We start from the raw sequence: 25,879 nt of genomic DNA, 5'->3' as shown, positions 1-25,879 counted from the left end.
CTTGTCCTTGGTATTTATCCCTAATTTCCTTTTAAAGTGCGATATACCACACGAATGGGTATAATTGCTAGGTACAGGTTGGGTAGATAGCTGTGGTACCTATATTCGTGTGAATTTCGTGACGATGAACGATACGATGACCGAAATACGAGTACATGAGTGAAATGGTTTGGTCAAGAGAGGACCATGATTCTCTGACTCCCTGAGCTTCGAGCGCATTCCATCGAGCATTGTTGTGTTTTTAACCAAAGGCAAAGGCAATCGTCGTCGAAATTACGCGTAAAAATATCTGTACTTAAAAAGCTAGGTAAATTTTCCACATATATATAGATACGTGCAAGATCACCACCATCAGTAGGTATAGGCTAATAAACACTTGCTCGCGGAGATCCATTAACGATCGACACAATACAGGAATTCATCTTTAGTGAAAATATTTCCTGCAACCAACGTACTTAGTCTTCTTGGTCGTAGTAGTAGTCGTAGTCGCCGCGTAAAACCTATTTAATTAGGTCATTCGATAAATCGAGTTTACCTAGGAAAAAAATATCGTTATTTCGCAGCGTTTACCTTCGCGATAGAGTTTATTTATTCGTATACCTTCTTTAACACATGCACACCGCCATCGAGGAATACTACGTACGTGTATATATTATGGAAAAAAATATATAGCGTATAAAAAGTCCGATCGATAACACATTCTCCGTCTCTGTCTTTACGACGCTCTTTATACTACATACAACAGTGAGGCTATTTGGACGTATATGCATTCCACTTCGTTTCCTGTTACGGCTACTTTTGAAAAAGTTGCTGGAAATCGCGACAAGGTCGTTTTTTTCCTTCGATCGCGCTGCCAATAAACTGTCATCGCGTTTTAAAAACCGGAACCGAAAAAACAACCCTGTGAAGTTGAAAATTTTTACGCCGCCAACTTCCACCATAATATAGCGAGCGAGTCTCCGAAATATACTGCGAAGTGCGAGTAAACATCGATCGCGAGTTTATCGCGTGTTGCTGGTTATTTATGCCAGCGATGTTCGCTGGTACCATCATGCATCGTTTGTCCTCGAAGAAGCATCTTTTTTCCAGTTTGTTCATCTTTACGCCTCCATTGGTTGGTATTTCTTGACCGGTGCGGATACCGCAAGATATTCGCCATGCTGAGCGATCCGCACTGCCCTTAAGAAACCGCAGAGTATCTCGATCGATGTGGGTAGGTGTACTTTGGCATCGTCATGACGATGACGTCCTGTTCAAATTCCCCCTGGATGGGCTACATCCTGTAGTTGGTTACCTTTGCGAAGGATTCCTGTGCAGGTGCGTCAGCTTTTAATCAACCCACCTGGATTCCAATTAGAGAGAAGTTGATTATAGAATGACTTTCGTAGACTTTGGGTCGCTCACTTTGACCATTGAGTTGCTAATAAGCTTAAGATGAGGCCTCAATGACTCAAATCATCACTGAAGATGAAGACTTGCAGTTACTGATAGTCCGGCAAATACAAACCATGGATATTATTGCACCCCTCCCCCCCGATCCTCTGAGACAACTTTTTTCTTATAGGAAATATCCTAAGGAACATTATAAAAGCCAACTTGCCTAGAAAAAGTTGTCCCTACTAACAAAATGGCGGCCATTTAGATTGACAGGACAGCCGAAATTGTAGATTTTGTTTTCCAACATGGGACTCGCACGAAATTTTTTGAACTGGACGAAGCTAGATCGAAACAGCATGCAAAAATTCATCACCAGCTAAAATTTCAAGTTCTCAAGTGCATTTTTGGATTTTTTGGTGAATTTTTGAAAATCAAATTTCGGTCTAAAATGAGTAAAAAAATCAAAATTTTACCAAATTGACCTAGAAAGCTGAAATTTGGGATAAACCCGGTTTTCAACCTGCCAAATCCATTGGAAACGGCTTAAAATCGTTTTGAGCAGTTCTGGAGGCTCCAGCAGATTTTTGAAACTTTAAATTTCATCAATTGAGGTTTAAAATCCAAAATTCACGCTGAACTCCAATTTGAATACGCTATTAAGTCAACTGTTGGTGAATTTAAGTCATTTTGGAGCCTCCAGTAACTTTTTAAAAATTCTTTAAGACTTCGGTAGATTTTTGGAACTTGAATTTCCACAAAATTTCATCAAATAAAGTTATTAAGTTGACTGCAGGTAAATTTCGAGTCATTTTGGAGCCTCCAGCTACCTTTTAGAAATTACTGGAGCCTCTAGCAGGTTTTCCAATGCTCGAAATTTCCATAAAATTTCATCAAACTGAGTTGGAAATCCAAAATTTGTAGAGCACTCCAATTTCAACACGCCATTAAGTCGACTGTAGGTACGTTAAAGTCATTTTGGAGACTCCAGTAACTTTTTGAAAATTCTTTGAGACTCCAGTAGATTTTTGAAACTCGAATTTCCGCAAAATTTCATCAAATAAAGTTATGAAGTCAACTGCAGGTAGATTTCAAGTTATTTTGGAGCCTCCAGCGACCTTTTGGAAATTACTGGAGCCTCCAGCAGATTTTCAATGTTCGAAATTGCCATAAAAATTTACCAAGCCGAGTTGGAAATCCAAAACTTACTGCGCACTCTAATTTCAACATGCTATTAAGTCCACTGCTAGTGAGTTTGAGTCATTTTGGAGACTCCAGCAACTTTCTGAAAATTCTTTGAGCCTCCAGTAAATTTTGGAAACTTGAATTTCCACAAAATTTCATCCATTAAAGTTATCAAGTCGACTGTAGGTATGTTCAAGTCATTTTGGAGCCTCCAGTGGTCTTTTTGAAAATTCCTAGAGCCTCCAGTAGATTTTGAAGCTTGAAATTTCCACAAAATTTCATCGTATGGAGTTAGAAAGCCCAAATAGTCTCTGCAAATTGATTTCAATACGCTATGAAGTCGACTGCAGATAGATTTCGAGGCGTTTCGGATTGTACAGCGACTTTTGGGAAATTTCTGGAGCTTCCAGCAGATTTTCAATGCTTGAAATTTCCATAAAATTTTACCAAAAGAGTTGGAAAGCCGAAATTCACCCTGCACTACAATTTCACCTCTGTATTGAGTTAACTGCTGGTGGATTTTAGTCATTCTTGAGCCTCTAGCGACTTTTTTTGGGAATTACTGGAGCCTCCAGTAGATTTTCAATGTTCGAAATTGCCATAAAATTTTACCAAGCAGAGTTGGAAATCCAAAACTTACTGCGCACTCCTATTTCAACATGCTATTAAGTTCACTGCTGGTGAGTTTGAGTCATTTTGGAGCCTCCAGCAACTTTCTTAAAATTCTTTGAGTCTCCAGTAAATTTTTGAAACTCGAATTCCATAAAATTTCATCCATTAAAGTTATTGAGTCGACTGCAGGTAGATTTCCAGTCATGTTGGAGCCTCCAGCAGTGTTTTGAAAATTACTGGAGCCTCCAGCAGGTTTTCCAATACTTCAAATTTCCATAAAATTTTACTAAACAGAGTTGGAAATTCAACATCTACTACGTACTCCAATTTCAACCCGCTATCAAGTCGACTGCAGGTACGTTCAAGTCATTTTGGAGCCTCCAGTGGTCTTTTTGAAAATTTCTAGAGCCTCTAGCAGATTTTGAAGGTTGAAATTTCCACAAAATTTCTTGAAATGAAGATAGAAAGCCCAAATTTACTCTTCAAACTGATTTCAATACGCTATGAAGTCGACTGCGAGTGGTTTCAAGTCGTTTTGCAACCTCCAGCGGCTTTTTGAAAATTACTGGAGCCTCCAGCAGATTGTTTAAACATGTAAGTTTGACAAAATTTCATCAAAATGGAGTTCGAAAGACGAATTCAGTCTGCCAACTAATTTCAATACACTATGAAGCCGACTGCGAGTGGTTTCAAGTCGTTTTGCAACCTCCAGCGACTTTTTGGACATTACTGGAGCCTCCAGCAGATTTTTTAAATTTGTAATTTTGATAAAATTTCATCAAAATGGAGTTCGAAAACCGAATTCAGTCTGCCAACTAATTTTAATACGCTATGAAGTCGAATATGCAGGCAGTTTCAATCCATTTTGGAGCCTCCAGTGGTTTTTTTTTAAGAAACTCCTGTTTTTCAAGAAATGCCACAAAATCTATCCAAATTAACTTTAGCACGTACTGTGCAGAGTGAATATCAGCTTTCCAGCCCCATTTAATAAAATTTGTAGACATCTCAAGTTCTAAGAATTTACTGGAGGCTCCAGTAATTTTCAAAAACTCAGTGTAAGCTCCAAAACGACTTGAAATCCAACTGCAGTCGACTTCATTGAGTAATAGCATTTGATAGAATTTTGTAAAAATTTCTTGCTTCAAGATTCCACTGGAGGATTCAAGAATTTTCAAAAAGTCGCTGGAGGCTCCAGAATGACTTAAACCTACCAGCAGTCGACTCAATAATGTGTTGAAATTGGAGTGCAGGGTAAATTTCGGCTTTCCAACTCTGTTTGGTAAAATTTCATGGATATTTTGATCATTGAATATCCGCTGGAGTCTCCAGTAATTTCCAAAAAGTCATTGAAGGTTCTAAAAGGACTTGAAATCCACCTGCAGTCGACTTCAAAGCGAATTAAAATGTGTTTACAGAATGAATTTCGGTATTTCAAATGCATTTGATGAAATGTCGTGCAAATTTCCAGTTTCAAAAATCTACTGGAGGCATCAAACATTTTCAAAAAGTCGCTGTAGGATCAAAAATGACTGAAACCCACCAGAAGTCGACTTAACGTGTTAAAATAGGGCAAATTTCGGCTTTCCAACTCTGTTTGGTAAAATTTTACGGCAAATTTCAAGCATATAAAATCTGCTGAAGTCTCCAAAAATTTTCAAAAAAATTGCTAGAGGCTCCAATCCTCCAAAAATGACTTAAACTCACCAAACGTGTTGAAATAGGGCAAAATTTTGTGGCAAATTTCAAGCATATAAAATCTGCTGGAGTCTCCAAAAATTTTCAAAAAATTGCTGGAGGCTCCAATCCTCCAAAAATGACTTAAACTCACCATCACATTTGCATTTTTTTTGTTCTATATGATGTTCAGTCTGTGTGCCATCATCAGGTGCAGAGCTCAATGCTGCATTTCTGCGTTTCAATCATTTTTCGATCAATATTTCATTTTATTACCGAGCTACGCTGATTGTCGACAGTGCTCTGCTACCATTAGTTAAAAAATACCTTCAATTTACGCTTCAAAACGAGCTTCTTTACTTCTTACTCGTTTAAGCCGTTCGTTTCAACAATGTACCACATTCTGTGCACAACACACATGCATCTTCTACACACCGGCATGCACAAAAATACATTGTGAGTGCAACTATTATACTTTCATTTTCACACACACGCGCACACATAACATCGTCAAACCTGCTGCTGGATATTACGAATACGTGCTTAGCTCGCGCGTGCATCTCGCTGTTGCGGGTATAATATCAGTTCGTTTTCTATATGAAAAGCGAAGTTGAAGTTGGAGAAAAAAAATCGGTTAATGGGCGTAGATGGCGATTATCGTTTGATTTTTACTTCTCGGTAAAGTTGAATGAGCGGCCGATTACCGCATAATCGCTTATACAACCGGTTGACCTTGCGTCAGAACTAAGTATTCAATACCTGTACGCTCGTCTGATCTTCAATCGCGCGCCAAATTATGTAGGTCATCTCACTTTCGCGTACGTAAATTTATTAGAAAATTTTACCAATTTTTTTCTCATTTTTTATCGCCGCATTTTTTCGAACGCTATGTAACCTACGTTAGACCTACCCCTCATCTCGCGACGTTATTTTTATTGGCGATATTGATCGAGTAGTCGAGTATGCGTCCTCTATATGTCACTGGTTTTTCATAACTCTCTCGTATATATGAGTATATTATAAATCGTTTCCTCCTTGGATTGTTTAGTACGCCGCACCGCGGTCAACGGCCATCACAACCAGTGAATCTACAGTTTTTTATTTTTATACGCTTGTGTCGGATGTTTTATTATCGTGTTGATCGAAATATTTACACTGTTTTGCCTGCCCCTGCGCTCTGTGGTGTCTATTTTGATGGTAATGGGATTACAGGCCGACATTCCTGGTGATCAGATTGATTATTTGTAGGGTTTTGCATTGAGATCTCTAATTCGGATGATTTGATTTGCTGAGGATGAGCGTCGATGGGGTTCCTGGAGCTTGTGGATGGTCATCAATTCAAAGATTACAGAAGATATCTGAATCATTCAGAGGGGTGTTATTCCTTTCAGGAGATGATTTGATTATATAATTCATAGTTCTGCATATGGCAACAGGAATAATTGCACTTCCCCCCTTCGGTCCTCTCAGACAATTTTTTTCTTAAAGGGGACATCCTGAGGAACATTTTAAAGCCAACTTGCCCAAAAAAAGTTGGCCTTACTAACAAACTGGAGGCCATTTTGATTGACAGATCTGTCAATAAAATCGTGGATTTTGCTTTCCAACATAGGATTTTTACGAAATAAGCTAGATCGAAATAAAGCATGCAAAAATTCAACACTAGCCAAAATTTCAAGTGCTTAAGTGCATTCTTCAATTTTCGGTGAATTTTTGAAAATCAAATTTAATTTTGACTTGCCAAATCGATTAAAAACATTTTCGAACCGTTTATTTACCAGGAAAAAATTACTAGTAATTTACCAGGAAAAAATTTCTAGTGATTTACCAGGAAAGAATTACTAGTAATTTACCAGGAAAGAATTACTAGTAATTTACCAGAAAAAATTACTAGTAATTTACCAGAAATATAAACAAGCAATTTACCAGGGGAAAACTTACAAGTAATCTACCAAAAAAATTACTAGTAAGTTCTCAGAAAGATTACAAGTAATTTACCAGAAAACAATTATGTACTAGTTAAGTGATTCATCCATTTTTTTTTAGTAATTTACCAAAAAAAAAAAATTACTAGTAATTTACCAAAAAAAAATTACTACTAATTTACCAAAAAAAAAAATCACTATCTACTAATTTCCCAGAAAAATTACTAGAAATTTACCAGAAATAATAACAAGTACAAAATAACAGGGGAAAAATTACTAGTAAACAATCTAGCAAAAAAAAAATTACTAGTAAGTTCTCAGAAAGATTACAAGTAATTTACTAGAAAAAAATTACTAATAAAGTAATTCACAAAAAAATCTAGTTATTTAACCCCCTCCCCCTCCGCAAATTGGCAGAAAAAAAATACTAATAATTTAGGTACCAGAAAAATAATTGTACAAATGATCTACCAAGAAAAAATTACTAGCAAGTTCTCAGAAATATCACTAGTAATTTATCAGAAAAATTAGGTATGTACTAGTGATTTACCAGTAAATTGAAGATTTACCCAAAATTACCAGAGGTGTATCATAAATTACCAGTAATTTATCTAAACCAAAAAGTAGCCGGTGATTTTCCAAAGAAAAGAAATACCAGTATTAGCTCAATTTACCTACCAAAAACATCAAAACTGTCAAAGGTTAAAATGAATTTTCCCCTAGTTTTTTAAAATCACAGACTCACAGAAAAGCACCGTGATATTTCTCCTCATGGTAGCAGAGCTGTGGTATTCCAACATTGGTATGTACATAATACGTATGTAATCTCAAAATTCAATACTTGATTGTGAAATCACATCAAAAAACCTATAAGATTTCCACTCATGGTAGCAGAGCTCACACCCTACACAAATTTCACAGCACAGATTCTCGGCCTAAGAAACACACCCAGATTAAATTATCTTACTATGACTTTTTGTTCAATTTCCAAATTGAAGGGACAACAAATGGATTTTGAGAGAAAATAAAAATACATATAATATGAAAATTTAAAAAAATGAATGAATGAATATATGTAATATTGTTAAAGGAGCGTACACATGATCCAATATATTTGACAAACTCGATTTGTCAAATCAAATTGAATTTAATCAAACATATTCGGTTGTGTGGACACTCTGATGATGTCTTTCTCAAATTTTTAACGTTTTGTTGATCGGAGACACCATAGACACAACTCTGAAAATAATTCTAAAAGTATAAATAATTTCTATTTTCAGAATTGGTGTCATCGATCAACAAAACGTTGAAAATTTGGGGAAAAAAAACTTAGATTATCAGAGCGTTTACATGATCTAATATACAGTAAACTTCCGCTTATCCGGCTTCCGCTTATCCGGACGAAAATAAATTCTCCTTATTATCCGGACTTCTCGGTTATCCGGACAAAATCCGTATTATCCGGACAAGCATTCACGAATTACTCACAAGTACATGGTCAAAAATTTTTGTAATCTTTGTTTTTGGTTTGTTTTTCTCTATTCTGTGAAGAAATAAGATTTATCCTTAGCACTTTTTATCAAAAATAACAAAAATACATCATCATTATTCAAAAAACAGTCATTTTCTACCAAAAATTCCACCAAAGAAATAATAATCCGTATTATCCGGATTTTTGCTTATCTGGACAACCAAATTCCCCAGTTAGTCCGGATAAGCGGAAGTCTACTGTATTTGACTTTCCATGCAACCAAATATATGTTGATAAATTTTATCAACGATGTCAATTTGACAAACCTGGTTTGTCAAATATATTGGATCGTGTGTACGCTCCTTAAAAAGTTGACAAACGTTTACCTTGCGCAAAATTTGAGAAATTATTTGAGCTTAAAAAAATTCTGAACTACATATCAAAGTTTAGATGTGAATAACCCGGAATGAATATTCAATTCGTTTCTCGACAACAAAAATTATTTCTCCTTAAATTTTAAGGAAAGGGAAAAGATGAGATTTTTTCAAATGGTAGCAGAGATGTGGTTCTTCAATATATGGCATATCAAAATCCAGCACTCGATTGTTGGACCACCTCAAAAATCGCACAAGATTTCTCTTTATGGTAGCAGAGCAGTGGACGTTGTTCTCTAACTTTATTGTTAAAATGCAATCAAACAGCATTCAAGATTTCACCTCATGGTAGCAGAGCAGTGGTTCTCCAATTTAATCATTAAATTGCAATCAAACAGCATTCAAGATTTCACTTCATGGTACCAGAGCTGTGGTTCTTCAACATACGTCATCATATCAAAATTTAGCACTTGATTGTCGGATCACCTAAAAATCGTACAAGATTTCTCATTATGTTAGCAGAACAGTGGTTCTTCAACTTAATCGTTAAATTGCAATCAAACAGCATTCAAGATTTCACCTCATGGTAGCAGGTCTGTGGTTCTTCAACGAACGTCATATCAAAATTCAATACTTGATTTTCGGATCATCCTCAAAATCATACAAGATTTCTCTTTATGGTAGCAGAGCAGTGGTTTTCTAACTTGATCGTTAAATCGCAATCAAACATCATTCAAGATTTTACTTCATGGTAGCAGAGCTGTGGTTCTTCAACATTATGTCATTATCAAAATTCGGCACTTGATTGTCGGATCATCTTAACATCGTACAAGATTTTTCTTTATGGTAGCAGAGCAGTGGTTCTCCAACTTTATCGTTAGATCGTAATCAATCATCATTCAAGATCTCTCCATATGGTAGCAGAGCCGTGGTTTTTTCTCCAACATGAGTAATCTCAAAATTCAAAGGTATAATAATCTGCTGGAATCACATCAAACGACCATATAAAATGTGTCCTCATGGTAGCAGAGCTCTGTGTGGCCTCAACCTACGTGAGATCTTCTCCACCCTGCGTCATTCCATCCACTCTTAGACCATTGAATGCTTTTGAGGAGTCCAGAGTCTCTGAAAATCATCCCTCCTCCGATGTCTGTTCCATAATGAGATCCAACAAATCCATAGCCACGTTCCCAAAACCCCTCTCCATTATCCAAGCTCTCGAACGAAAGCGAACCTCACCTGTCTCCTGTCCGCAAAAGTAGCGTAAAGGTCACTCGAGAGACATTGCATTTCACAAGGAAGCAGGATCACGAAATGGCTTTCTTTAATCAAAGCAAAGCGCAACATACCGCCACCGCCACACTCTAAATACGTAGTCACTTAACGCGAAGCATATTTAATTTATCGGTTCTCGTACACCGCAGAAGGCCGAATTACTCGCCTAACTATAAGCCCAGTATGCCCAGCGATAAAAATACATATCAAGTGGTGCGGCGGTCGGTGCAGTGATCACCGATACCTACGCGATACATGGTATCTTTTCACCTGTCTAATCGTGACAATAAAATCACCTACGTCAATCGTATCAATTTATCAGCGACAAGCATTCAACATCTATGTAATTATTTAATTCGACGAGACGAATATAAAATCTAGTTATAACTTCAACACATTACACAGCAGCTTTGGCACATGAAAAAAAACACAAGCCTCGAATTCTACGATATAAATTCGACTGATCTTAATGCAATGATCGAGTTGAATGCACAGAGTCTCTCGTCAATGTCTAATTTTCCTCAATTAGTCGAGTTGGATGAACAATTGCCTATGTAAGAGAAACTTCCTCCTGCCTATTTTAAAAGAAAAGCATCCACAGACCGCTGCAGGGTAATTCTAAACATAATCTGTCTATTATACTACACGTTAAAATATTAAGAAGAGAAAAAATTATGTGGAATTTTGTAGATACTACGTAAATACCACATACTATAATGGCATGTGTGTAATTCTACGTGAGTATATTATAAGTGTAAACGAATCAAGGCAAACTTCTCAAGCAGGTTCATTTGATGCCGAGGGGTAGCTTTGTACCTATGTAAAAAGCTATAAATGAAAATTTTTTGCTCATCCTGACATCGATGAAAAATATAAAAACAAATCATACGTGCTAATACGAAAATAAAAATCGCCAGTATATAATTTGTATTAAAAAATTGTAAAAAAATTTAGCCTATATGCGTTTGAACAGACAAGGTGCCTAATATAATATTACATAACGAGTAGGTAGGTACCTATTCTTCGTTGATTAACATCGAATCGCTAAATAACTGCATCGAAATATCAGTTATAGCTTTCGATATCGAAATTGAAAATTTTTTCGACATTGCTTGAAAATTCTATCGCTGACAGGACTGTTTCCTCACACCAATGAAAAGCTACAGCTCTTGGTTTATCCCATGCTAGATGAACAATACTCTTAGGTACATATTTGCTAGAACAGTGAACTGAAGCTGGGCATCTCGTAGACATGTAGAGAGATTCGTCTTATAGTACAGAGTACCTTATGTTACGTAACGTAATGTCCCGCTGATCGTCATCGAAGGTCATTTTTATTAAAGATGGGGCAACTGTGCGCGTTATATTTGAGGACGTAACTGCAACCATGGTCAAATATTATTGTTTTACATTATGCAAGCTGCACGGAACATCTTTGAATAAACGAGATTTTACAAAACCTGGCAATGACATTAATCGAAATTCGACTAAACAGTTTAGCTAACCTCGAAAATGCCAAATACTACCGTAACCCGATCTTTTCTCCGATGACTGGGTCGAATTTTCAAAGTTCCCATGTGTGATTTATGTACTGTCGTTGTCAATCGGCGCCGCGCCGTTCCGATGAGATGAAGCGAGTGTTTTGGTTAATAAAGCTTCCCGTTCTGCCACTTCTGCTGGAGTGCTGGGCACGTTTTGTCACACGAGTCTTGGGATTTGATTGACTGACTTATGATGAAGTTGAACTGACCCATACCGATCTTCAGAGGTGTCGAAGAATTCATTCGAGATATCCCTTCAGTCAACAGGGTTGCCAAATTTTCCTCAAATTGTGCTCCAATCTATGGGTGGAGGGGGGGGGGGTTGAGAAAAAAGGCCTCAGAATGGCTCATTCTTTCAAAAATTGTGATTTTTATCCCGACCTGTACGCCCCTCCCTCTTCTTCCCGGAGCTTTCATATCAAAAATTCAAATATTTAAATTAATTTAGAGACAGTTCCGGATCCTATAAAATTGTGTTTCCCATTCTTATAAATTTTTTTACTTGAACAACAGTGTAGGGTCACTCGTGCTAGTGAATAATTTAAATTTTGAAAGAAAGCAAAAAATATAGCCCCGAGACCTTCATTTCAAGTTGAAAGTTTACCGGAAATGAAATTTAGTTCCGGAAGTACCCTTGGAGAGGAGATATGGGTCTTCAAAGAGGAGACAATTCAAAAAAAATCGTGGTTTTTTCGCTCTGGGGTTCACCAACCTGTTTTGGGGAAAATGACCCAGCTTCAAAAGTGATGCCAATTTTTTGTCCACTGTTGCCGATTTAAAAATTGAAAAATATACGCAGCTAAAAACTTGACAAATTTCAATTTTTCGAAAATGAGAGTAATGGCCAAAAAATTGGAATTTGCAAATTTTAAACCACTCAGTAGAATTTTGAAAATGATTTTGGATTTTGATGGCAATGGCCTACGTTGATGCAGAATCTCGAATAATATTTTTGAAACTGGGTCATTTTTCCCAAAACAGGTTTGGCAGGGGCCGAAGCGAAAAAACCACTACTTTTTTGAAAATTCCCCCTTTTTGAGGACTCACATCTCCCCCTCCCCCCCAGAAAAAGCTTCAGAGCTAAAAGTTTTTCTGTGAGATTTTCAACTTGAAGTGAAGGTCTTCACTGAATTTGGTCAAAATCCACGTACAATTTTTTTTCGCGATCCACTTTCAGAGATCAATTTTTTAAAGTTGGATCTTCTGCGATAGACAAAACTTTGGAACAATAAGTTGTCAAAAAAATTAAATGTAAATCAACAAAAAAAAATTCTGAAATTTGAACTAAAGTTGGCAAAAGTAAGCACGTGAAAAAGTTTTAAAAGTGAGTTATAAAATTGTACAAAAACACAAAAAAGACATTAAAATTACTGAAATTTAATAAAACTTGACAAAATTTCATTGAAAATTTTCCAAATTACGTGAAAATGTAAAACACGTGAAAATGATTTAAAACCACTCAAAACGACAATAAAAATGAGTGAAAATCAAAAAAAAAAAAAAATCATAGAATTGCATAACAATTTTTAAAAACAAAGCAATGAGTAAAATTTAGAGCTTTTAATGCATTTTTGGTAATTTTCACATAATTTTGACGCAATTTTATTACTTTTTCGTGAATTTTGGTCAACTTTCCTCAAAACTTGAACAGTTTGGGGAAAATTTCATTGATTGTAATGCCTTTTTTTGGGGTGATTTTACAACATTTTAACACGTTTTAAATTTTTTTTCGGTGATTTTTTTTTGCAAAAGCTGACTTTTTTTTTGCCTTTTTGGTAATTTCCAGTGAATTTATTGCTTTTTTTGGTTGTTTTTTTTTTGTTGATTTTGATGAGTGATTTTATCGTTTTTTAAAAAAATTTTAGATTATTTCACCTTTTACACACTTTTTTACACATTTTGAAAAATTTCACAAATTTTTAATATTTTTTGAAAAAGTTTTCTGTGATTTTAAACTGTTGATAAAATTTTATCATTTCTTGGGCATTTTCAGTGATTTCAATGTTTTTTTTTTTTTTAGTGTTTTAGATCATTTTAATGCATTTTACACACTTTTTCATGCACTTTGGAAAACTTTTAATCGGTTTTGAGTGATTTTCAATGATTTCTATTCTTTTATGATACTTTACACATAATTTTAACACGTTTTCAACGTTTTTTCGAGGACTTTTGACAATTTTTACTAAAATTTCATCACTTTTTAACCATTTTCAGTAATCATAACATTTTTTTCCACCTAATTTCAGATCATTTTTTGGGTTTTTACACACTTTTTCATGCTTTTTGAAACAATGTTACCAATTTTCACGGGTTTTGAGCAATTTTTCATGATTTTTGTACATTTTTGATATTTTTTATATCATTTTAACACTTTTTCAACAGTTTTACACGCATTTTTGGCCAATTTCCCCAAAATTTCAAATTTTACTACAATTTTATTACTTTTTGGCTATTTTAAGTGGTTTTAATGATTTTTTTTCGCGTTTTTGGTCATTTTATAGTATTTTACATACTTTTTCATGCCAGATTTTCATTATTTTTGGATAATTTTCCGTGACTTTTACGCAATTTTGATATTTCTTACATCACTTTAACACCTTTTTTAACACTTTTACACTCATTTTTGGACAATATTACCGAAATTTTGTTACTTTTTTTTATAATTTTCAGTGATGTTATTGCGTTTTCTTAGGTATTTTTTATACAGCACCTTAGAAGATTTTCTCGTGTATTTTTGACTAATTTTACTGAAATCTCATCAGTGATTTTAATGCTTATTGAAAACTTTTTAATATCTACATTTTAGGTAATTTTCATTAAAATTTTTGCAGTTTTTTTTTAATTTTCAGTGATTTTAAAGTTTTTTTCCAAGTGTTTTTACATCGTTTTAATTGTTTTTCAACACTTTTACGCACACTTTTCTGAAATTTTACTGAAATTACATCACTTTTTGATAAATTACAGTAATTTTAACGTATTTTTGACAAATTTTACGTCACTAATACAATTTTTTTATGCATTTTTAGAAACTTTTACTGCAATTTTATCACTTTTTGACAACTTTAATGCATTTTTTGTATTTTTTGCGTGATTTTGAAACGTTTATGAATGTTTTTATGAGTCTAAAATTTCATCAATTTTTGGTAATTTACACTGATTTTAATACTTTTTTTCGAGTTTTTTCTGATGCTTATCAAACACTTTTTCATGCATTTTGGAATAACTCTCCATCAAGAAACTCAGCTCAGGAGATTAAATTTTAAAATATTTTGTTCTTTTATCCGATTTTTGAAAAAATAAAAAAAATAAAGGACTAATAATTTTGAAGTTTTATTTGACCTTTTGAGGCCTTCTTAAAACTCGATTCAGGGCTCTTTTTCAATGAGCTGCTTCCTGCTTCTGAAATATGTATGTACTTATTGGATGAAAAAAATCAAAGACACTAAAATGTTAGAAGAGGCCCATTTTACAATGTAGCCCACTCAGTTACTTCCTTTTTCACCTTGTAGTGAAATCCACCTCTGGCTCCAAGCTCAAATTTCTTCCAAACTCAGAATCCACCTCACAAAACCAAACCTCAAGATCCAAATTACGATACTGTTCAATGCTGACTTCACACGCCACTTGTAGATTCCAAACAAACATAAAAATCGTCAAATTGAACTTGACCCATGTTAGCCGAGGAATATGTAGGTAGGTAACCCTCAAATGCTTCAGCGAAGACGACTCTGTATCCGCAACATAGTTAACTTGGCATTTCAACAAAAACACACGAACATCTGAGGAGGGATTATTGTTTTAAGAATAAAAAATTTGCCACTGCAGTCGACCACCACAATGTCTATAGAGTATAGAGACGGCTGCCCTAGGCCTGATTTTCATTTCAATACAACAATGACCTAAATGATCACGAATGCGTTCAAACATGGCAGCTGCGATTTTAAATTTATCGCGCATGACGTTGTTAGAGACGAATCTCCAATTTACGTTTAATATCCGTGATAAGCTGTATTAGACGCTTTGTAAGTATAACTATCTTCTTTAGTAATTAGCAGCTAAAGACTGAGATAATGGTTGGGATAAGACGAGGGTGGGGGGGGGGGTTGGAATTTAATTTTTATCCAATCGTCGTCTGTGATCAATTTGAACAAAGCACCTGAGCAGCTCTCTATTGATTTCTCGAAACCACAAATTGAAAAATTGGAGCTTTGCTGAGACAACCCTTCAAAGTTGAATACATTCTATTGTTTCTTACACATGTAAACCAACGAATTACGGACACTTAAATGAGCACACAGGTATGTGCTTGTGCTCGTAGGTGCTCGTAGTTTATTCAGCTAGGTACCTACCATGTTTGTTGGTTACCGCCTTCGTGACCTTATCATGTTTATCATCGTCTTATTCTAACGAATCAATTTTAACCACCGTCAAAAAACGATTAATTAATACTTGGTAGTGTATTAAAAATTCTGAATTTATAAATAAAGAAGAAAAAAAAACTCTGGTAGTCATAATTCAGCGCATATGTTTTTAATCACAGGTTTATCGACAGATAGCCTGGGGCATGGCATAATTTCGTAATCGCGTTTTGTACGTACGTGTGTTTGGTTTAATAATAATACGAGTAAAGCTTCTCGTGTATCGAGATTTTCTTCCTTTCTTTGGTTTCTTCGACATAATATGTATAGTGAATTATTCATAAACGCGAATACGAATCGTCAACATGGTGATAGAAACGAGTAGAGTAGAGGCATTTGTAGGGGAAAGGAACTCTTATTGAAATCTGCAGGAGCTCGTGCTATGGCCTTTTTCGATCAAGGCAGTCTTTTATCTGTTGGAGGAAAAATTCTTATAATGTTCTTTTAGCCGAGCCTTGTTGAGATATTGATGATCGAGTGGACAACAGCGATGGTGCTGGCGACTGGCGTTGCTCTTCAGTTCAATGACCATGGTACAAGGTTGTCTCCGGTTAGTCTCCAACAATGATGATGATGCCCGTGTCAATGGAATCGAATCGAACCATTAGATGCGATGACTTATTTCATGGTGACTGATTTTCGGATAGGAATTTTCGCAGATTCGAGTGTTTGAATGTTGGACTTGAAGTATAGGCTGGTTCCTTTTCTGTTTCGATGTCTTTACTGTATATTTTGCTCAAGGGGAAAGTCCCACGCTGTGCTTCGAGATTTGATATCGGATACTTAGTTGATTTACTCGCAATGACTTCGGGGTTTGACTCCGAATTTAGATTGAAACAGTTTAATCTCGTTCAATTTTGATGATTATTGATCAATTTTTCGTGATTTTTCACAATTTGTGTAATATTTTGGCATATTTTTTACGATATTTTACTCAAATTTTGATTTATGTATTTTCAACAAATTTCAATCACTTCCGACTACTTTAATGACATTTTGGGAATTTTTCGAGCATTTTTCACGAAGTTTGCTGAACTGCGCTGTTTTTAAAAAAATCATTTTATGGTAATTTTCACAAACTCAGAAGTTAGTTTGACAAACCTTTTGGTCTTTTCTACAATTTTTGGCAAATTTTTATGCAATTTGGAGGATATTAAATGATTTTTAAAAATTACACGATTTTTGTAAGATTTTACTCAAATTTTGACATATTTCATTACGTTTTGATCGTTTTTAGATGTTTTTATATATACTTAATCTTAATAAGTTTTAGCGATGTTACAAAGTTTTGAGCAATTTCACTGGCTCAAAATTCTTTAAAAATGCTCAAAAAGCGTGTTCGTTGAAATATTTAAATTTCTCGCAAAATTTTAACCCATTTTGATTGTCACATGACACCTTTTTTAAAAACCTCAAAAAACATGACCCATATTTTGGGCTCAAAATTCTTCAAAAATGCTCAAAAAACATTTTCGTTGAAATATTTGAATTTCTCGAGAAATTTTAACCCATTTTGATAGGTTACATGACACCTTTTTTCAAAAATCCCAAAAAACATGACCCACATTTTGGGCTCAAAATTCTTCAAAAGTTCTCAATAAACATTTTCGTTGAAATATTTCAATTTCTCGCGAAATTTTAACCCATTTCGATACGTCACATGACACCTTTTTTCAAAGATCCCGAAAATCATGAGCATGACCCCATATTTTGGGCTCAAAATTCTTCAAAATGCTCAGAAAATATTTTCGTAGGAATATTTGAATTTCTCGCGAGATTTTAACCCATTTTGATACGTCACATGACACCTTTTTTCAAAGATCCCGAAAAGCATGAGCATGACCCATATTTTGGGGTCAAAATTCTTCAAAAATGCCCAAAAAACATTTTCGTTCAATCATTTGAATTTTTCGCAAAATTTTAACCCATTTTGATTGATCACATGGGATTTTTCCAAAAATCCCAAAAATTATGACCCACATTTGGGGCTCAAAATTCTTGGACGCATGAAAATTTTTCAAATTCTTCTATAATCATGAGTTTGTGACCCACATTTTGTACTCAAAATTCTTCAAAAATGCTCAAAAAGTAAACCTTTAGTAAAATGTTACCCCATTTCAGTTGGTCCCACGTTTTTCAATGATCCCAAGAATCATGACCCATATTATTTGTGCTAAAAATTCTTTCAAGAATTTTTTTGCAAAATTTTGAGCCCAAAATATGGGTCATGATTCTTGTGATCTTTGAAAAATTTTCATGCGACCTATCAAAATGGGTTAAACTTTTGCCAGAAATTCAAATATTTCAACGAAAATATTTTTCGAGCATTTCTGAAGAATTTTGAGCTCAAAATTCTGGTCATGTTTGCGAAAAATGTCAAGATTTTAAAACATTAGGTACTAATAAAAATCAAATTTCTCCAGAAATTCGATTATTTCGTCAAAAAAAATGTTTTTCGAGCATTTTTGAAGAATTTTGAGCCCAAAATATGGGTCATGATTCGAATCATTATTTTTGGGATCTTTGAAACCGAAGTCATGGGAACAATCAAAAAGGTGTAAAACTTTGCGAGAAAGTCAGGTGGGTACTTATTTCAACAAAAATATTTTTTGAGAATTTTTGATGAATTTTGAGCCTCAAAATTTTGGTTACGAATTTTTGGGATTTTCAGAAGTTCAAATATTTCGACGAAAATGTTTTGTTTGGGCATTTCTGAAGGATTTTGGATCCAAAATATAGGTTGTGATTTTTGGATTCAACAAAAATATTTTTTGAGCATTTTTGATGAATTTTGAGCCCCAAAATTTTGATTTTGATTTTTGCAATTTTCAAAAAAAGTCTCATGTGACCAAAAATATTGCGAAAAATTCAAGTATTTCGACGAAAATGTTGTTTGGGAATTTCTGAAGGATTTTGGATACAAAATATAGGTCATGATTTTTGGATTCAACAAAAAATATTTTTTGAGCATTTTTGATGAATTTTGAGCCCCAAAATTTTGGTTTTGATTTTTGTGTTTTTTAAAAAAAGTCTCATGTGACCAAAAATATTGCGAAAAATTCAAGTATTTCGACGAAAATGTTGTTTGGGAATTTCTGAAGGATTTTGGATACAAAATATAGGTCATGATTTTTGGATTCAACAAAAAATATTTTTTGAGCATTTTTGATGAATTTTGAGCCCCAAAATTTTAGTTTTGATTTTTGGGATTTTTAAAAAAAGTCTCATGTGACCAAAAATATTGCGAAAAATTCAAGTATTTCGACGAAAATGTTGTTTGGGCATTTCTGAAGAATTTTGGGCCAAAAATATGGGTCATGATTTTTGGATTCAACAAAAATATTTTTTGAGCATTTTTGATGAATTTTGAGCTTCAAAATTTTGTTCATGAATTTTGGTATCTTCGAAAAAGAAGTCACGCGAAGAATCAAAAGGATGTAAAATTTTATGAGAATGTCAAAAATTTTCACAAAATGTTTTTTGAGCATTTTTGATGAATTTTGAACCCCAAAATTTTGGTTTTGATTTTTGGAATTTTAGAAAAAAGTCTCATGCGACCAAAAATTTTGCGAAGAACTCAAACATTTTGACGAAAATGTTGTTTGGACATTTTCGAAGAATTTCAACCCGAAAATATGGGTTATGATTTTTGGGATCTTTGAAAAAGTTGTGATGAGGCCAATATTGAATTTTGAGAAGAGCGCATTCTCAAAGGGCGACCCCAAATCTTGGATGAGAACCAATTATTATCGCAGATGTGATGAAATTTTGAAAATGCGGATGTCTTCTCTCAGGAAAGAAATATTCTCAAATACCTACCTAGTAATTTCGATATCTAATTATACAAAAAGTGAGATTGCAAAATAGGCAAGTTCATCGAAACTACGTAAAGGTAGAGAAGTCTTCGGGTCATATTGACCTCAGAGTCAGAATCACGTGAAGAAAATTTGACCCACGATTCACGTTAGGTTAGGTGAAAACAGAACCCAAATCGGTATTATCGCACAATATACGAGTAATCAATCCACCTATAATTTCATCTGGGTTTTCAATCCATAAGTAGGTACTCATCATAACAACCGACCAATTACCAACGGCGCTACACGTTCAGTTGGGTTCATTTTATGGGCTCAGCTGCGGTTACGCGTACTCGCGTTTATTGGTCACAAAGCTCGCATACCAGTATATTAAAAGTAGCATACTATAGATAGGTAATCATTGCATAACGCCGGGCAATAGAATTAAACCGAAGCGCAGCGCACGCCGTCCTACACCAGATTCACGACTGCATGCGCCGTATAGACGACAAGGAAGTACCTAGTAGTACACTGAAACAGCATCCGGCCGGCCAGACCATAAACATAAAAGGGGTTTGCAAAATGAATCTTGCCAGACGACTTGTTCTTTACGAAATTCGTAATCGTAATACGTTCATTAACCTATCTAATCTTCGGTAACCTCTATTACAACTCTACTCACTACATATGTATGGAAGCAACAACTAACTCGTTTAGAAAGTTCTCAATTTGGTGTATTTTTGGTCCATATTATCAATTGACGAACCATTTGTTTTGTATTGTATCTAGCTTGATGATCTTGTGAGACCATTGCTGCATCATCAGTGTATGATGCATTTTCGTGATCGATTGTAGGATTATACAGTATAATATATTTTTGTTTGGTCATCGACTAGTGAGCATGAGTTGGTGATATTTGATCATTGTCAACCTGCTGTGCTGTAATTGTACAGGGAATTCCTTCGATTGGCGATGTGTTGTTATCTCGCGATTTAGTGGAAGGGTGTCTGGGGTTTGTTGATTGTGGTGTGGCGTTGGCCGTTGAGAAGCACTGGTACTCTTTGGCTTCAACCTGATTTTATTTTATGGTTTGACTCGTCTAAAACCGGTCGGAATTAGCTGGTCATTTTCAAAGAGAGGGGTCATTTTTAGTGCACCATTATTACATAATGAACTAGTTTTCATGATATAACACTTATCGTCGTTTATAGTACTGGAAGTATTATACGAATAGAGTAGGTACCCAGTATGTAGACTATATAGCTCGTAACCACAACAAAATACAGTGTTCTTATCGATGACTCGAGGTGTCTGTGAACCTCTACACCTATTTATTCATCCATCCATTCGATATCGTTGAACTATATTATCAAATTATAGAATTTTTTTCAAAAAAACAATTCTTCCAGTTCATTCAGCACCTCGCAGTACCCAGTTAGCACTTCTATAGCCGATCTGGGCACAAATTTAAAATCGTTTGAAAGGTGTTAATCGACTAATGGCGCTAAACGAGGCCGCCGCTTCTTGAAGGCTACAGTTGTACGTTCGTTGTACATCGTCGTCGTCGATTCGTCGACCAAGACGGGCGAAATGAAATGGTTACCAGTGCTGTGCGCTGTGCGATTCCACACCATCAAACAGGTCACACATTGAAAATTGTTGTACGCCTCCGGTGAGCGGATATACTGGCACATACTCGATGTAGAACGAAAAGGAAATCCAAGACCGTGTTGCGTATATATTTCTTCACGATGACCGTGATGTTCGATTTGTAATTAATACCGTAAAAACCAGGAAACGACGGGAAGATGCCACTGCCTCGAAGAAAGTTACGCATGGTTTTCCTAAGCTCGATTGGTAGATGGTCGATGGTCGTTGGTCGCTGATGCCGAATTCTCAACTCGGCCGACGCGATGGTCTCGCCTTCGAGGATTTCCTGATATCTGCAGAAACAGCGACTGGTTGTTTGGTGAATGAGATGAGTGTGGTTGGTTGTTGAAGGTTGTTGGAGATGATGTGAGAATACCAGAAGGAAAGAGATCAATGGAGGAGGTTCTCTTGGAGTGGTCTGGGTCTCTGGATTGTTGTCGTTTTGTTCTGTATGTTTCTTGGCGAGTGACTATTTGATGGGAAAGTCGTAATAGGGACTTTTGTCGCCGATGAGATTGAGTGAGTGAATGAATGCATATATTCCTTCTGAAACACTAAATGCAGGCTCCAAAACAGAATAAAATCATCTATACTTAATTTGAAAGATTTTTATGGCATATTTTTGAAAATCTAAACTCTCCAAAATATGGCTGAAAGCTCCAGAACGGCTTGAAACTACCTCCAATCGACTCGGTATGATGAATTACGATCCGAACTGACGTGAATTTCCGCTTTACAACTTCAATTGGTGATATTTGACTAAAAAAAATGACTCTATTGACCTGAACATGACTGGAAGCCTGACGATTCCTTGCATTTTGTTATAGACGAGGCTATTTCAAGCCCAAACTGAAATACTTCCATACAGCTCAACGTGAAATTGTAAAATGCGAAATATATACCCTTTTAGCTTACCCCCCCTTAATAATTTTTACTCATAAGACACTCATTTGGGAATATGGATGCGACCTATCAAAATGGGTTAAAATTTCGTGCTTGATTCAATAATTGTGGCCGTTTTCCATTTCAACCTCCCTCGGTTGGATTCGCTTTTTACCAAAATCAGCAAAAAACCTCACATTTCGTTTAAATTGCCCAAAAACGTAAATTTTTTCTTGGTAAAAGTTGCGGAGTCGAATACAGTTCCCCAAAATTCTCAAATTCCCCCCCCCCTCCCCAAAAAAGATAACTCAATATATTATCACTTTTTTCAGAAATTTCCAAAAACGTCTGGTTTTTTTACTTTTTTTTTTCGTATCCGGTCGACATGCCTAAATTAACATGAGAAACTCAGTCTAAATCTTAATCTAAATCTAAATCTAAATCTAAATACCCTTCTCCTGCCAGTACCCAAGGAACCTATACATCCACAACTATGTCGACCAATTTTTCAGAATTAAAATTTCTGTTTCAGTGTTTAAAAGTTCAGTAAACATTTAAAAATATGATCTTAGTTTGAAGGGAGAAAATTTTTTTAATGGCTTTGATAAAATTATTCACTTTTTCCATAGTTTGGAGTTGTTGATGTTATGTCGATGTGAAAGTTGATTGTCCACAAATACATTGACACTAACATCGACCAAATAGTTGGTATTGTGGATGTATTAATTGATGTCAAATTTCACATCAACATTAACATCGACATGTTGTCGACATGAAAATGTATCAGTTTAGTACTCTTAGATAACCTACTGCACCTTTCAGTATAAAGAGTTTAATGTTCAACTATACTGAATATGGACTTTCTGTCTGTATTTCTCGGAGGCAGCCTCCGCGTCAATGCTGCTTTCGCTTTCAGCATGAGCAATGGCCACCTAAGTGTGTAAGAGAAAATGATTTTTGAAAAAAAATTTCAATTTTGAAACTAAAATTTAACAATTTTGCGTAGCTGGAGGTCGATGTGAATTTCTATGCCAATGTCGATCCATCCACTTCCGTCACATTTGGAACCCACATGTCGATGTAAATTTTGAGCCAATTGTTGACATAAATGCCGATCAACATTGGTCAACAATTACATCAACAATTGGCTCGACACAGAGTCAAAATTCACATCGACATGTGGCATCCAAAAGTGACGGATGTGGATGGGTCGACATTCACATCGAAATTAGCATGGTCATTGTTGTACAGGTAACCGCTTCATCGTCAAGTGTCCCATTTAATTTTTCAGGATTGATTTTTCCTGATACATAATTCACACTCAAATAAGTGTTTGTCAGTCTGAACATCGCCGCATTCACACACATCATCATCAGCCAACTGCCATCTATGAAGGTTGTACTTAGATCGTGTGACTCCACTCCCCAATCTGTTAAGTGTTTTTCACAATCCATATTTCAAATATTCTCCACTTAGTAGGGCTTCCTGCCTAGTTCTTCCCTCAACACCTGCATTCCATATGCAACATCTACCTATCTGTGCTAGGGATATCTTTTAGTTCTTCAACTGTTTTCATGAAACTGTGTCTAGATCTGAGACGGGTTTCTGCCAGTTCTTCATATCCATACATAGGATGCAGCGGATTTTTTAGCATCTTTGTAGCTTAACTAGTATGGCACTTCCATATTTCTCATGTGGTCTATCAATAATAAATTTCATTCCTTCAATTTTTGGCTTCCTGCTTTCTCTGAGCCTGTGTGTTTCTTGAATGGCGATCATGTCTATGTTCAGGTTCTTGACCATTTCAGCCAGTTTAACTTCCTTCGGCCCTGACAGGCCCTCTACGTTTATGGACATGATCCTTAAGGGAGGTGTCCTTGTTGGAGGCCCTGAGACGGGCCGTTTTAACCCGGTTGTAAGGTGCATGATCAACCAGCAATGGGATGATTGGCCAGTAGTTGAACTACTGTTTCCAGGGGGCACCAGCTTATTGATACAATTTATTCAGTTCTTAAAAAAGCATTTGTGGAGGCTCATCCCTTGCCCCCAGGTTTTTTGGTTTTTTTACTAAGAAGTTGAAAAAGAGTCTCGCTTGTGTTTTAGCAGAATTGCTGAAAAATTTTACTCTCACAAAAATTGTATTCAAAAGTTACGTTTTTTTTGTCAACACAAAAAGTTACAAAAAATGTCTCTTCTTCACAAAAATTGCAAAAAACTGCAATTTTTTGCAAATAATTACCAAAAAGTCTAGCTTTGTTAAAATTGTCAAAATTTTGCTTTTTAGACAAAAATTATGAAGAAATATTGAATATTTTTTGCCACTAATTTAGCTTACCTACTCACCAAAAATTTCTGCTTTTTGTAAAAAATTTTCTGTTTTTTTGCAAAATTTTTGAAAAGACTCTTTTTTAATAAAAAATTAAGTACCCAGATACATACTTACCTTAAAGTCTATTTTTTTTCAAAAATTGTAAAAGTCTTAATTTTTGACAAAAATTGTCAAAAATTCTCGTTTTTTCAAGAATTGGCAACTTTTTTTTTTGTTTTTGTTTCTTAGCAAAATGGCCAAAAATAGTCGTTTTGCAAAAAATTTCAAAAAACTCGGTTTTTTTTTCAGAAATTGATGCCAAATTTTTGAGAAGGTTGGAGGAGATAAAAAAATTTGAAAATCTGAAACAGGAAGGAATCAATCGATAGGAAAACAAATCGAAAATCAGTCTCATAAATAAAGATTTGAAGGGAAGAAAACAGATTTAGTCGATTTTTTCCACCCTTAAAGCTTCTCCGAATTGACGTAGGAGCTGAAATTTAAGACTGCCCTGGTTGCACCTGCTGACTGAGGCAGCTAAAATCAATGCTTTTCGTGCCTGACTATGTTGATAAATAAAATATATATTTCATAATTTGAAAAAAACTTCGCAAAAATTGGCAAGATTATAAAACATTGCCAATATAATCGATCCAAAAATTATTATCAAAATGGAATAAAATGTTGCAAAAATTACACGAAGTATAATGAAAGTTGTAAAATGAGCACGAGAACAAAATAAATGAAAATTACCAAAAATTGATGAAACATCTCAAAAATTTAATAAAACACTTGTAGGTATTGCAAAAATGCTTAAAAATACAGAAAGTTTCTTTTTTTTAAATTACGACAAAATAAATTAAAAATTTACAAAAAATTCAAATACTTCGTCGAAAATGTTTTTTGAGCATTTTAAAAGAATTTTGAGCCCAAAATAAGGGTCATCATTTTTGGGATCTTCGAAAAAGAATTCATGCGACCAATCAAAAAACAGTAAAATTTTGCAAGAACGTCGAATATTTCAATGAAAATGTTTTTTGAGCATTTTTGATGAATTCTGAGCCCAAAACTTCGGTCATGTTTTTTGGGATTTTTGAAAAGGTATCATGCGACCTATCAAAATGGGTTAAAATTTTGCGAGAAATTCGAATATTTCGAAGAAAATGCTTCTCGATTATTTTTTTCAAAATTTTGAGCCCAAAATATGGGTTATAATTTTTGGGATTTTCAGAAGAAGTGTCGTGTGACCAATCAAAATAGGTTAAAATTTCACGAGAAATTCAAATAATTCAACAAAAATGTTTTCTAAGCACAAAATTCGGTCAATTTTTCGCGTATTAATTGTTTCTTACACCCCCAATTTATTACAGAGGAATTCTAAAAAAAAAAAAAA

At 35.0% G+C, this 25,879-nt stretch overlaps 1 protein-coding gene across 1 annotated transcript in view; it reads left to right on the top strand.

Annotated features, from left to right (window-relative positions):
* Positions 1–25,879, top strand: part of dsb (debris buster) — a 93,727-nt gene that overhangs the window by 55,416 nt on the left and 12,432 nt on the right. The gene's annotated exons all lie outside the window — the stretch shown is intronic.

This window comes from Planococcus citri, chromosome 1 (assembly GCF_950023065.1).
Source record: "Planococcus citri chromosome 1, ihPlaCitr1.1, whole genome shotgun sequence".
Taxonomy (NCBI): Eukaryota; Metazoa; Arthropoda; class Insecta; order Hemiptera; family Pseudococcidae; genus Planococcus; species Planococcus citri.
The sequence above is the reverse complement of the archived record's forward strand: the minus strand, read 5'-3'. Positions and strand labels throughout refer to the sequence as shown.